At 42.1% G+C, this 11,453-nt stretch overlaps 1 long non-coding RNA gene across 1 annotated transcript; it reads right to left on the bottom strand.

Annotated features, from left to right (window-relative positions):
- Nucleotides 1-1,151: 1,151 nt before the first annotated feature.
- LOC126597453 (uncharacterized) lies at nucleotides 1,152-2,998 on the bottom strand. The gene is made up of 3 exons (XR_007614259.1): nucleotides 2,275-2,998; nucleotides 2,094-2,191; nucleotides 1,152-1,829 (listed from the first exon to the last, which is right to left on the bottom strand). It is a non-coding gene; the product is annotated as an uncharacterized LOC126597453 (long non-coding RNA).
- Nucleotides 2,999-11,453: the final 8,455 nt, after the last annotated feature.

Here is an 11,453-nt window from a genome sequence, read left to right as displayed (position 1 = left end):
CGTGTGGAAGAACATCCTTTGTAGATTCGGCATTCCCAATGCGATAGTCACTGACAATGGGCGACAGTTCGACAACAAGAAGTTCAGGTTGTTCTGCTCTAAGTTCAACATCAACTTATGCTTTGCCTCTCCAGCTCATCCCCAGTCTAATGGACAAGTTGAGGCCATCAACAAAATAATCAAGCGCACTTTGAAAACCAGCTTGGACAAAGCTAAAGGCTGTTGGCCAGAATTTGTACCCCAAGTTCTTTGGTCATATCGCACTTCATATCGGACTTCAACAGGAGAAACTCCATTCTCACTTGCCTTTGGCACAGAGGCGGTTGTCCCTGTTGAGCTCGAGCAAGCAACATTCCGAGTCCAGAACTACATTCAAAGTGAAAATGACAAACAACTCACCCTCAACTTGGATTTAGTCGAGGAACACAGAAACCAAGCTCACTTGAGGAATGTCGCCTACAAGCAGCGCATCTCCAACTATTATGACTCTAGGGTCAAGCCTCGTTCTTTCAAAATAGGAGACTGGGTCTTAAAGAAAAGATTACTCTGCGACAGAGTCCCGAGTGAAGGCACACTTAGTCCAAACTGGGATGGACCGTATGAAGTCATTGGCATCAGTCGCCCTGGCTCTTACACACTTAGAAGCTCCTATGGCAAGACCCTTGGCCATCCATGGAACGCTGATCACTTGAAGTACTACTACAAATAGACTCACGATGTACAAGTGTTGAGCTATAGCCGTTTGGCATCCTATGTAATGAAGGCCATTTGGCAATGAATTCAATAAAGAGGTAATTTAGCCAACTCAGCCCTCACTCTTTTACATTCATAGCAAGCGATGCCGGAACCCTTCTCAATCAGAAAGCAATCCGTCTTCCACAGTCACTACAAAACAAGCAAATGAAGACCGTGTCAAGCGCCAAAAAAAAAAACAGCTTCATCCAAAAAGCTTCACCCGAAAAGCTTCACCTCCAAAGCTTCACCTAAAAAGCTTCACCCGAAAAGCTTCAACACCAAAGCTTCACCTACAAAGCTTCAACACAAAACCTTGCTCCAAATAAACAAATTTTGTTCACAAAACCCAAGATGCCCTTGAACTTGTACAAAAACACTTGGGTAAACATAAACATTTTTTGTTTTACACCCACAAGGGCCCAAAATTTTCCTTCTTATTTATTCACTTATATATGTTCTCAAACATATTATAATAGATCCAACAACAAGCCAAAGTCCCAAATTTCATAATGGACAAAAGTACAAGCAATTCATCAATAATGAAGGTGCTACAAAAATTGGAATCTGCCCCAAAATAGAAATCCAACCCAGGAGACTTTTTCTCTCTCTCCCTCTTCCGCCTCCTTTCATCTATCAAATTTCTGCAACCTCTGCTCTTCTCCAATGGAGCTGAATTTTGGACACCCTATAGTTCTTGAGCATATGAACAACTTTCAAGAAGGAACCATTTCTGTTTGAGCGACGGAAATTAAAGTGTTGAAGCTCCAAACATGATAGTCGGCTTCTTGCAGATTTCGAAGCTGTTGTGATGTTTCGAAGATCTGGAAATATTTAACCGTTAGTTCATCCTGAATTTTTGATATGTTATGAAAGAGTCGATGAGGAACAACTTCAATGAAGAAAGCATACCGATCTGAACAAGAGAAAATGGAGTTTCGAAGCTCACAACAAATCTGACGGGTTGACAGACAAATAATAACCAGTCATTCATCATACCTGAATTTCTTGAGTTATACAGCTCCGAGGGATCTCAAATTTGGATATGTTGTAGTTCACAAGCTGAGGAACAACTTCAATGAAGAAAGCATACCGATCTGAACAAGAGAAAATGGAGTTTCGAAGCTCACAACAAATCTGACGGGTTGACAGAAAAATAATAACCAGTCATTCATCATACCTGAGTTTCTTGAGTTATACAGCTCCGAGGGATCTCAAATTTGGATATGTTGTAGTTCACAAGCTGAGGAACAACTTCAATGAAGAAAGCATACCGATCTGAACAAGAGAAAATGGAGTTTCGAAGCTCATAACAAATCTGACGGGTTGACAGAAAAATAATAACCAGTCATTCATCATACCTGAGTTTCTTGAGTTATACAGCTCCGAGGGATCTCAAATTTGGATATGTTGTAGTTCACAAGCTGAGGAACAACTTCAATGAAGAAAGCATGCTGATCTGAGCAAGAGAAAATAGAGTTTCAAAGCTCACAACAAATCTGACGGGTTGACAGACAAATGATAAACAGTCACTCATCATACCTGGATTTCTGGAGTTGTACTGCTCCGATGGCTCTCCAATTTGGATATGTTGTAGTTAAGGAATTAACGAACAACTTTCATGAAGACAACTTTGTGATTCGACCTACAGATGATGGTGTTATGTTGAAAAACAATTCCGGTTGTTAGGGGAAATGAAAAACAATTCCACCAAAGAAACATCATTATGATGTTTCATCATTATGGTGTTTTCATCATTATGATGCTTTCATCATTGTGATGCTTCCATCATTGTGATGCTTCCATTATGATGTTAATGCACCAACGGTTACACCTTCTGCAATTCCACTTATTCGGGCCTAGCAACCTTCATAAACAAAATCTATGAAGAAAAAGTCCGGGGCTACCACTTAGAAAACAAAAGAATGAAGTTTTGGTACTTACGACATGGACTATTAGCAAGACACCTCATTCGTCAACTCCCTCGACTAGAGACTTGGGGGACTCCCACCATATGCTACTACGCCTTGGTACTCAAAAGTTCGTGACTACTCAGTGACTTGGATTTTTCAAGTCTCCAACCGAGAAGTTTTCCTCACTCGGGAAATTAAGGGAACACTACCTCAAACTACATGCTTCACTCACAAAGCTTCAACAATACAGGTTTCAACAAAAGCAAAAATTCAAAGAACTTTATGAAGAAGGCTTTGGTGTATTTAACACAATATGTTGAAATGAAGCAAAGCTTATTTATTAATATTTTCGATAAGCCACAAATATGTACATATACATGAGTCAAAATAAACAAACAAAAGGGAGCCTTCACAAAGGTTGCTTAGGGGAAGTCTCAGCAGTCGGTAGAGCCCCAGAAAGAGAAAGCACCGGAGGGTGGTTATCCGGAGCCTCAGTACTTGACAAAACCCCAGAAGGAGGAGGCATTGGAGGTTCATCATTTGAAGCTTCATTACCAGGTACAGCCCCAGAGGACGAAGGCAATAAATGCCTTTGGAACAAACCCACAAACCGCTGATGATCAAGTAAAACCTTACCATCAGATTCCTTCATCTGGTCAAGCTTCCTCTTCATGTTTGTAGCATAGTCATGGGCGAGCCGGTGCAACTGCTTATTCTCATGCTTGAGCCCTCTAATCTCCTGTTTGAGACTCATCACTTCAGCAGCCAATGATTCAACTTGGCGGGTTCTAGCAAATAGGCGTTGGGCCATATTAGACACAGAACCTGCACACTGAACACTAAGAGCCAGAGAGTCCTTAACAGCCAACTCATCAGACCGTTTGGAAAGTAGTCTATTATCTTTGGGAGTGAGAAGGTTCCTGGCCACCACTGCAGCGGTCATATCATTCTTCATCACAGAATCCCCAACGGTAAGAGGACCAGTAGGGGATATGAAGGATGGGCGCCATATGTTGTCTGGAGAAGGCGTGGCTGTCTCTTCTCCAAGGTTCAAGTCAAAACGACGGTCGGAGGGTCCAGACATTTTCAAATGTGTTGAAGAAGGAAGAGGTCAGACAAATCAAGATCTTAGAAGTGCAAGAAATGAGCTTTTACTGGTAGAGATTCAAGTGTGCTGTGGAACTTAATGTCAGCCTCTATAAAAATCTGCACTCGACGGAGCTTCAGAAATCGAAGAGGCGTTTGCTTTCTCAAAAGCTGGGCTGCTCAGAGACCACGAGGGCCGATCTCAGAAATCGAAGAGGCGTTTGCTTTCTCAAAAGCTGGGCTACTCAGAGACCACGAGGGCCGATCTCAGAAATCGAAGAGGCGTTTGCTTTCTCAAAAGTTGGGCTGCTCAGTGACCACGAGGGCCGATCTCAGAAATCGAAGAAGCACCTGCTTTTTCAGCCTCGTCAGCACCTGTCACATGCACACTCAGCTTTGCGGAAATTACGGGCAATCTGTCGAAGATTTCTGGTGAAGTAGAAAGCACGTGAATCTTACTGTTCAATCACCGCTCTCCATATGCACCATCAACTCCTCGGGTACCACATATAACTTTGTCAAAGATCTCTGACAAAGTTTAGGCACGAGAATTTCGAAGTTCCAGCTACCCTACTATTACCCATAAGGGTAAAGGAACAGCACCACTGCTTGACAACTGGAAAGTCCCTATGTGTGTCGACCTCCGGGTTTTGCGGCAAGACAGGTTGGCAAGAACGTCCAACCTTTACTCACATTCGAGAAAAGACTCCCAACATAATTACTTTCTAAAAAACCGGAGTAGCACCGCTTTCCGAATCTCGAGAGTCAGATCCTCGACGGGATTGCTTGTTCGAAAACCGAAGAGGCACAACTCTCAGAACTTCGAGAGCCAGATTTCCTTAGATAAAGCTTGTCTGTAATCTTCACACGTAACATCAGCTTTCCAGATACCACATACCACTTTTTCAAAGTGCTCTGACAAAATTAAAACACGTGAAGCTGGCAGCTCCCACTACATTGCTGTGACCAAGAAGGGTAAAGGAATAGCATTACTACTTGTTATTGGGAAATCCCTATATACATTGACCTCCCTCCTCAACGGACAGGCAAACCTGCAAAAATGCTCAACCCTTTCTCGCATTCGAAAAGGCACCCTCAACATAACCTCTCGAAATACTCAGCTTTATTTCCCCCCGATAATACCTCAGCAAATAAGCCACACCAAGAACAAGAGTATCTCATATCATCAGGGTCGAAAGCAAGAGTATCCCATATCATGCTTTCTCCCTATCTTTGTCTTTGTCCTTGTCCACACCTGCAGGACAAGGAGAAAGAGAGCAGTCAGTCGGAACCTGAAATCAAACCTCCAATTTGGAACTGACTGCCTGGAGCCTTTGCCTGGTTGCTTACTTAGCATTGCTCTCGAGTACTCATCCTCAACTGCTGTCAAGGTCACGAATTCCACCGGCAAATACCTCATGACAGTTGATCAGATATTGGCTCTTTACACTGAAGCTGCCAAGCGTGGATGAGTCACTATGAAGGAATGTTCTGAAGGACCATTTAAATGCAAAGGTTGCACACCACTTCTGCCATGCAAAAGATTGAAGCAGAAGGTTCAACGGTGAGCTGAAACAGATCACTACAGCACGACACCTTTCCATACCACATTCATTATTCCGTCAACAGCAAAAGTATCCCATATCATCAAGGTCGAACGTACTCTAGATTTGATGGACTTGTTTTGACCCTCAAATTTTTGAGTCGGCCTTATACTCTGAAGGGCACCAGAAAACCCTCCAGCACAGTTCAAGAATAAGCCTGTGGAAAGTTACTTCTTCAAAAGCAAAAGTATCTCATATCATCTCTTATCCATTTGCTTCTCCTTATCTTGGCAGTTGAATGAGAGACAAGGAGAATGAGAACAATCAACCGGAAGCCGAAGTCAAACCTCTGATCCTGGGTTGCTTACTTGGAAGTTTGACTGCTTACCTTGTCTGTCACCTCTTTCGGCAGATCTCCTAGCTCGGCGACTTGGGGGACTCCTACTATAGGGTTTGTATCACACTTGACTAAGCCCGAAACTACAACTAAGCTTCAAGTGAAATTGATACATTACCTTGTGCGTCAACATCAGCTAAATACACCATTCCCGGATGGAGGAAAAGTACTTCCAGAGAAGGGCAGATGAAGATCAGACCACACTTCGGTACTTAGAAGTTTCGTGATTACTCAAGGGATTGGATCTTGCAAGTCCCCAACCGAGGAGTTTCCCTCACTCGGGAACTTAGGGGAGCACTGTTTGTACCATACTTGACCAATCCCGAAACTACCGAGCACCGGCCAACGCTATACTGTCAAGGACCCAGAAGAGTTCCCCTCCGACCAGGAGGCCAATCACTACTCGACACGTGTCAAGATTAGAAGCCAATCAGAGCGCAGCACGTGTCAACATCAAGAACCAATCATAACATGACACATGTCAATGTGACAAAGCTACAAGTTTTTCTATAAATAGGGGTCATTCCCCCACAATATGGCCTAATGCCATTTTGTGTTAAATCATTCACAAGAACTCACTAAATTGAGAGCTTGATCCTTTGTACTTGTGTAAGCCCTTCACTACTAATAAGAACTCCTCTACTCCGTGGACGTAGCCAATCTGGGTGAACCACGTACATCCTGTGTTTGCTTCTCTGTCTCTATTCATTTACGTACTTATCCTCACTAGTGACTGAAGCAACCAAGCAACCAAGCGAAGGTCACAAAACCTGACACTTTCTGTTGTACCAAAGTCTTCACTGATTTTGTGCATCAACAGTTTCAATTCACAATCGATGTAAAATGGTTTTAATCGCCCACTACCTCGCTAAAAGGAACCTAATGGATCGCACACCATAAAAGGTGGAGATTGAAGATTAAACGGAGATGAGTAAGAATGATTAAATGGTTTAATCATTTATTTCTGGCAAGGATTAATTAATATGTTAATTAATCAAACGAATAAGTTCGTTAAAGACCTCGGGATAGTTATGGACCTTAAGGTCCAATGGGCTTCGAACGTCAAGCCCATTGACTTAAGTTGTATGACAACTTAATGAATAAAGATTCACAAAGGCCCAAAAGCCCAAAAATCCCAATATGGCCGGCCATAGTAGATGAATTAGGGTTTTGGTTCTTTAGGTCACTTATTTGAAGGGACTATATAAAGGACTTTATAACCAAAATTCATTAAGGGTTTGTTTTTGGGGAAAAATTGGAGAGAATTGTCGCTCCATTTCTCTCTAAAGAGGCCGGCCCTTTGGAGTAAGAATCTAGCAATCCTAACAACTCCAAAGTCACTCATTTCTTCTACAATCTAACCTTGGTGAAGAGACTTAGAGGTTCTCAATTTTGGGAACTTGGAGAAACCTATTCTTCCAACCAAATCCATAGATTTTAGATGCAAGGAATGAAGGCCCTCTCTTTGGGTGATTAGCCTTTGCTTATGCAAGGAGGAATCTACAAAGGTAATAATTTCAACTCACTTTGTTTTGAGTTGATTAATGGTTCACCAATCTACTAGGCTTTGAATTTCATGGTAATGTTTTGTTTTTGAGTACATGCAAGCATGATTCCGCCTTTAATTGTTAATTGCATGCCATATGATGTTGCTCAAATGAACATGTTTTTCAAAATAAATCCTTCAAATATCAGTTATTTTAATATTGTTTTTTGGGGTATAATCGGAAAAGGCCTCTATTTGGATTGGCGATCAAGGAGACTCGGCTATAAATACAAAGATGCAAACAATGTGAAAGACCCCCTCCAATTCAACACACAAATTGTCATGAGCAAAACTTCTCAACAACCTGAGATTTTATCCTTCTTCCCATTTCTTCCGCCAACACATCTTCAGTTTGGATAAACAGCAATGTGAAAGCAACCAGAGACATTTTCAGTTTGGATAAACAGCACTATGAAAGCAACTGGCAACATCTCAGTTTGGATAAACAGCACTATAGCTGAAGAATCAGCCGACCGCGGAGCACCTTTAGTTTGGATAAACAGCACTACTTCGAGATCGACTGATTACCTATCAAAGTCTCGGTCGACAAGGATTTTCGAGTCCTTGTTGTTAGAGGTCATCTCATCAGCCTTCTCAGCGAAGTGAGGTGTTTTAGGTTACTAGGCTCGGCACGTTAAACACCAAGTTGTTTTATGATTGGATATTTGTTAGTACATTTTAGAGTTCGGCACGTCGACGACCGAACCACATTTACAATCAAGACATTTATCTCTTTTGAATATTTATGTCTGTATAGTTTGGTGCCAGTTCAGCTTAATTATATCATCATGACTAATATTACCGAGACCGAACCTGACACCGATGATCCGTGAACTTCGCAGGAATAACAGCCTTGTCTTCAAGCTTTAGAACCTGAAGGGCGAGACGTGTTCCTTTCTCGACTGCAATTGCAAGATCGAGAAGTCAGCAGCGCGCTTAACTCAACATCAACACATTTTACTCCCCGGCCGGCCATCGAGTTGGCACGCCCCGCACATTACTGAATGACGTAGTTAGCTCATTAGTTACTTGACCTACGCGCCATGTAGGCTTGATAGTTTTTAGGGTCAACATTTTGGCACTCCCAATGGGACCCAATGCTAAAACTACGAAGTTCACATGATATATCAAGATCTCGATCAGACTCCATTGGACGAGATTTATCGCCTATTAAAGGAAAATTTCGAGAAGCAAGAAAAACTCCTTGAGAAGTGTTATAGAAAATTTTTCAATGTGAGTAGAATTCTTGAAGAATAAGGGCAATAGGCCGGGGGGCAATTTTTCGCTCCGACCACAATCACAATTCAACCTAAGAAAATTGTCAAGACGGCCGAAGAAAAACCTAGACCATCTGTTATTTCGGTCGAGACTGAAAGTGTGATAAGCCTAGAAGGAAAAGTTCAAGCTTTTAAGTCAAAAATCGACTCAGAAAATGATTTGTCAGAGGAGTGTTCCAATGACGAACAAGATCGATACACGACTTCAGACCGTAAAACCGTATCAATTGATATGGTAATTGGAGATATGGTCTTAGATGTCGATACTACACCAATCGACATGATTATTAGTGGTAAAGTCGATATGGAGAAACCTCGTTTGGCTAAGTTGTTAAAGTTAAAAACCGAAATTGGCAAGGTAATTATGCCTGGGGGGCTTAATAATTGTTCAATGCCTTCGGTTGCTATGAATTGTGTTATTTTAGCCAAGTTTAGATTATTTGGAAATGATCTTTTGTTCAGCTTAAATGAAAAAGATGATAGTGATACGACAAAATCTCAGCTTGGAATAAAACATCTAAAGCATCGTTGACCTCCTTCTTATATGACCACTATTATTTTCGTTCATAAAAAAAAAAAAAGCAGATGAATAAACTATTTTCTTAACCATTCCTATCTTTTAGACCAATGCATAAGAAAATAAGGGGGAACATGTGATATAATTGGCGATCTAAATTTTTGTTTTTTTAGTCTCGTCGTGAAAAAGTGTTTCTAGCGTGCTGTGTGCTGTCATTCTTAATATTGCTGCCAAGGCTATTGGTTAGGACAGCCGCATGGCTCATCATACTCATATGTTAAGAGTTTCACTTGCGTTATAAGTGCGTTGTTTCAAATGACAACCTTACTAAAGATTTTGTCGCAATTTGTCTAAACGTTTCCACTAAATAGTAGAAAACCGTTGATATTGAAATAATTTTCTTTTAGTTGGTAAGAATATATAGTGTGCGCTTGGAAACAATATGTATACACAAAAGTCCTTTCTTTTTTTTTTTTTTTTTTTTGGCGAACTGGAATCAATATCAACCGGGCAAAGATGCCAAAGAAACAAAGAAGCCTACCCCGAGGCAAAAGCAAGCAGCAACAACTAAGGAAAAGCAGTACAAAGAGGTAAATACGACATCGCACCAAATGCTAAAAATGTCACTCCTCATGCTGCCTGGAAGAAATTAATGGGGACAAGGGAGACCATCATTACACAGAACATGAACAAGGGATGATGGGGGTCTGTTGACCCAAATATTATCACATACCTCCCTACTTTGCCGCAACGCCAGACGATCCGCAGCCATATTGGCCGGTCTTGGTACCCAAGACCAGCGGCAGTCATAAAAAGCCTCCCCCATTCTTTTGCATCGCGCTAAAATTGGGAAAGCTTCCCAACTGCCCCTCGAATACAGGATATGGATTCCTGAGAGTCAGATTCCACAATGACAAAATTCCATCCCATACTTCTTCCAAGCTCACACCCATGCAGCACTGCCAAAGCTTCAGCCACTGCCACTGAAGAGGCCGTGACCCTCCTCCTGATCGCTGCCACAAACCTGCCCCCATCGTCCCGAGCTACCACCCCCACAAATCCTGAGGCCCCACTCCTTAACCAACTAGCATCCACATTAATTTTGATAAAACCCACACAAGGAGGAGACCACTGGACATCAATAGCCGAACCATTGACAGAAATAGGCAAACTACATACCGGAGCCTGAGTATAATCCTTGAAGGCAGCCACAGACTGGGTGATGGCTGCGATGATCTGTCGAGGAAAGATAGGTTGTTGATTGAAAAGAAAATTGCATCTTGCCTTCCATATAAACCAACAAGTTGTAGCAACATATGAAAGCATGTTGTTCCGCACACTTATCTGCCCATTTACTGAATCAACAATACCCCCCAACCAATTAGCCCAATTTGTGACCGCACCCCTCCGCAAGCCTCTAGTTAATCTCCCCCCAAGCCATACCTCCTCAACCCACGAACATTGGAGAAAAAGATGTACCAAAGATTCGTCATACCTATTACAAATAGGGCAGATTGTTGACGAAGAGGATCGACGAATAAACAAATTTACTTTCGTGGCCACTGCCTCTTGTAAGGTCTTCCACATGAAGGATCTAATTTTTGGCTGAACCTCAAGCTTCCAAACACACTTCCAAACCTGTTTTGGGATGAGGGCAGATCGGTGAGGGTTTCCAGTTCGCTGCTGTAGATTCCTGGTCAAAGCCCAATGATATCCGGATTTTACAGAATAGATTCCATTCTTCACAAAAGGCCACACTAATCTGTCTTTCAAAATCGGATCACCCGAATGTGTCTCGTAAATCGCCTTGAGTTCCTCCTCCAACAGAAAGGGTTTAAGGAAATCAATCTCCCAGCTATCATTATCAGTGCTTAACAAAGAATTCACTCTGAGATTTAAAGAAACAGGAACTGAACCCAAGGGAGATGGGTGTCCTGACGGGATAGATGGCAGCCATCTATCCACCCAGACCCTGACATCCTTTCCATTCATTATCTGCCAGTGAGCACCCTCCCGAAGTATTTCTCTACCAACCAGGAGGCTTGACCATGCCCATGAAGCTCTTCCGCCCCTCTTTGCGTCAAAGAAAGAACAGTTGGGGAAGTATCGGCCTTTAATGACCGACGCCCACAAAGAGTTTGGTTCCATTAACAACTTCTTGGTTGCATTATATTGGCATTGCATGATTGCATCCTTGGGCTCTCGTGAGAAGAGGGGAGTGTGGTCGAATCACTGGGATTTCAAGAAAAGCACATTAAACATATATCATCGTGAGAGAAAATCATCAGAACAATCCCCTTGTTTAAAATTTTACTTATTGGAAATTGAATCCTCTGCCCTGCACCAATAAATTCTGACAATCTGACGTCTCTTTTTTTAAACCACATAATAAACTACTAAACCCTAAACAATCGTTACCACATTCTCCTTCTAAATAATAA

The sequence above is a fragment of the Malus sylvestris genome, chromosome 2, assembly GCF_916048215.2.
Source record: "Malus sylvestris chromosome 2, drMalSylv7.2, whole genome shotgun sequence".
Classification (NCBI taxonomy): domain Eukaryota; kingdom Viridiplantae; phylum Streptophyta; class Magnoliopsida; order Rosales; family Rosaceae; genus Malus; species Malus sylvestris.
Note: the sequence above shows the minus strand (reverse complement) of the source record. Positions and strands in the feature narration are given on the sequence as shown.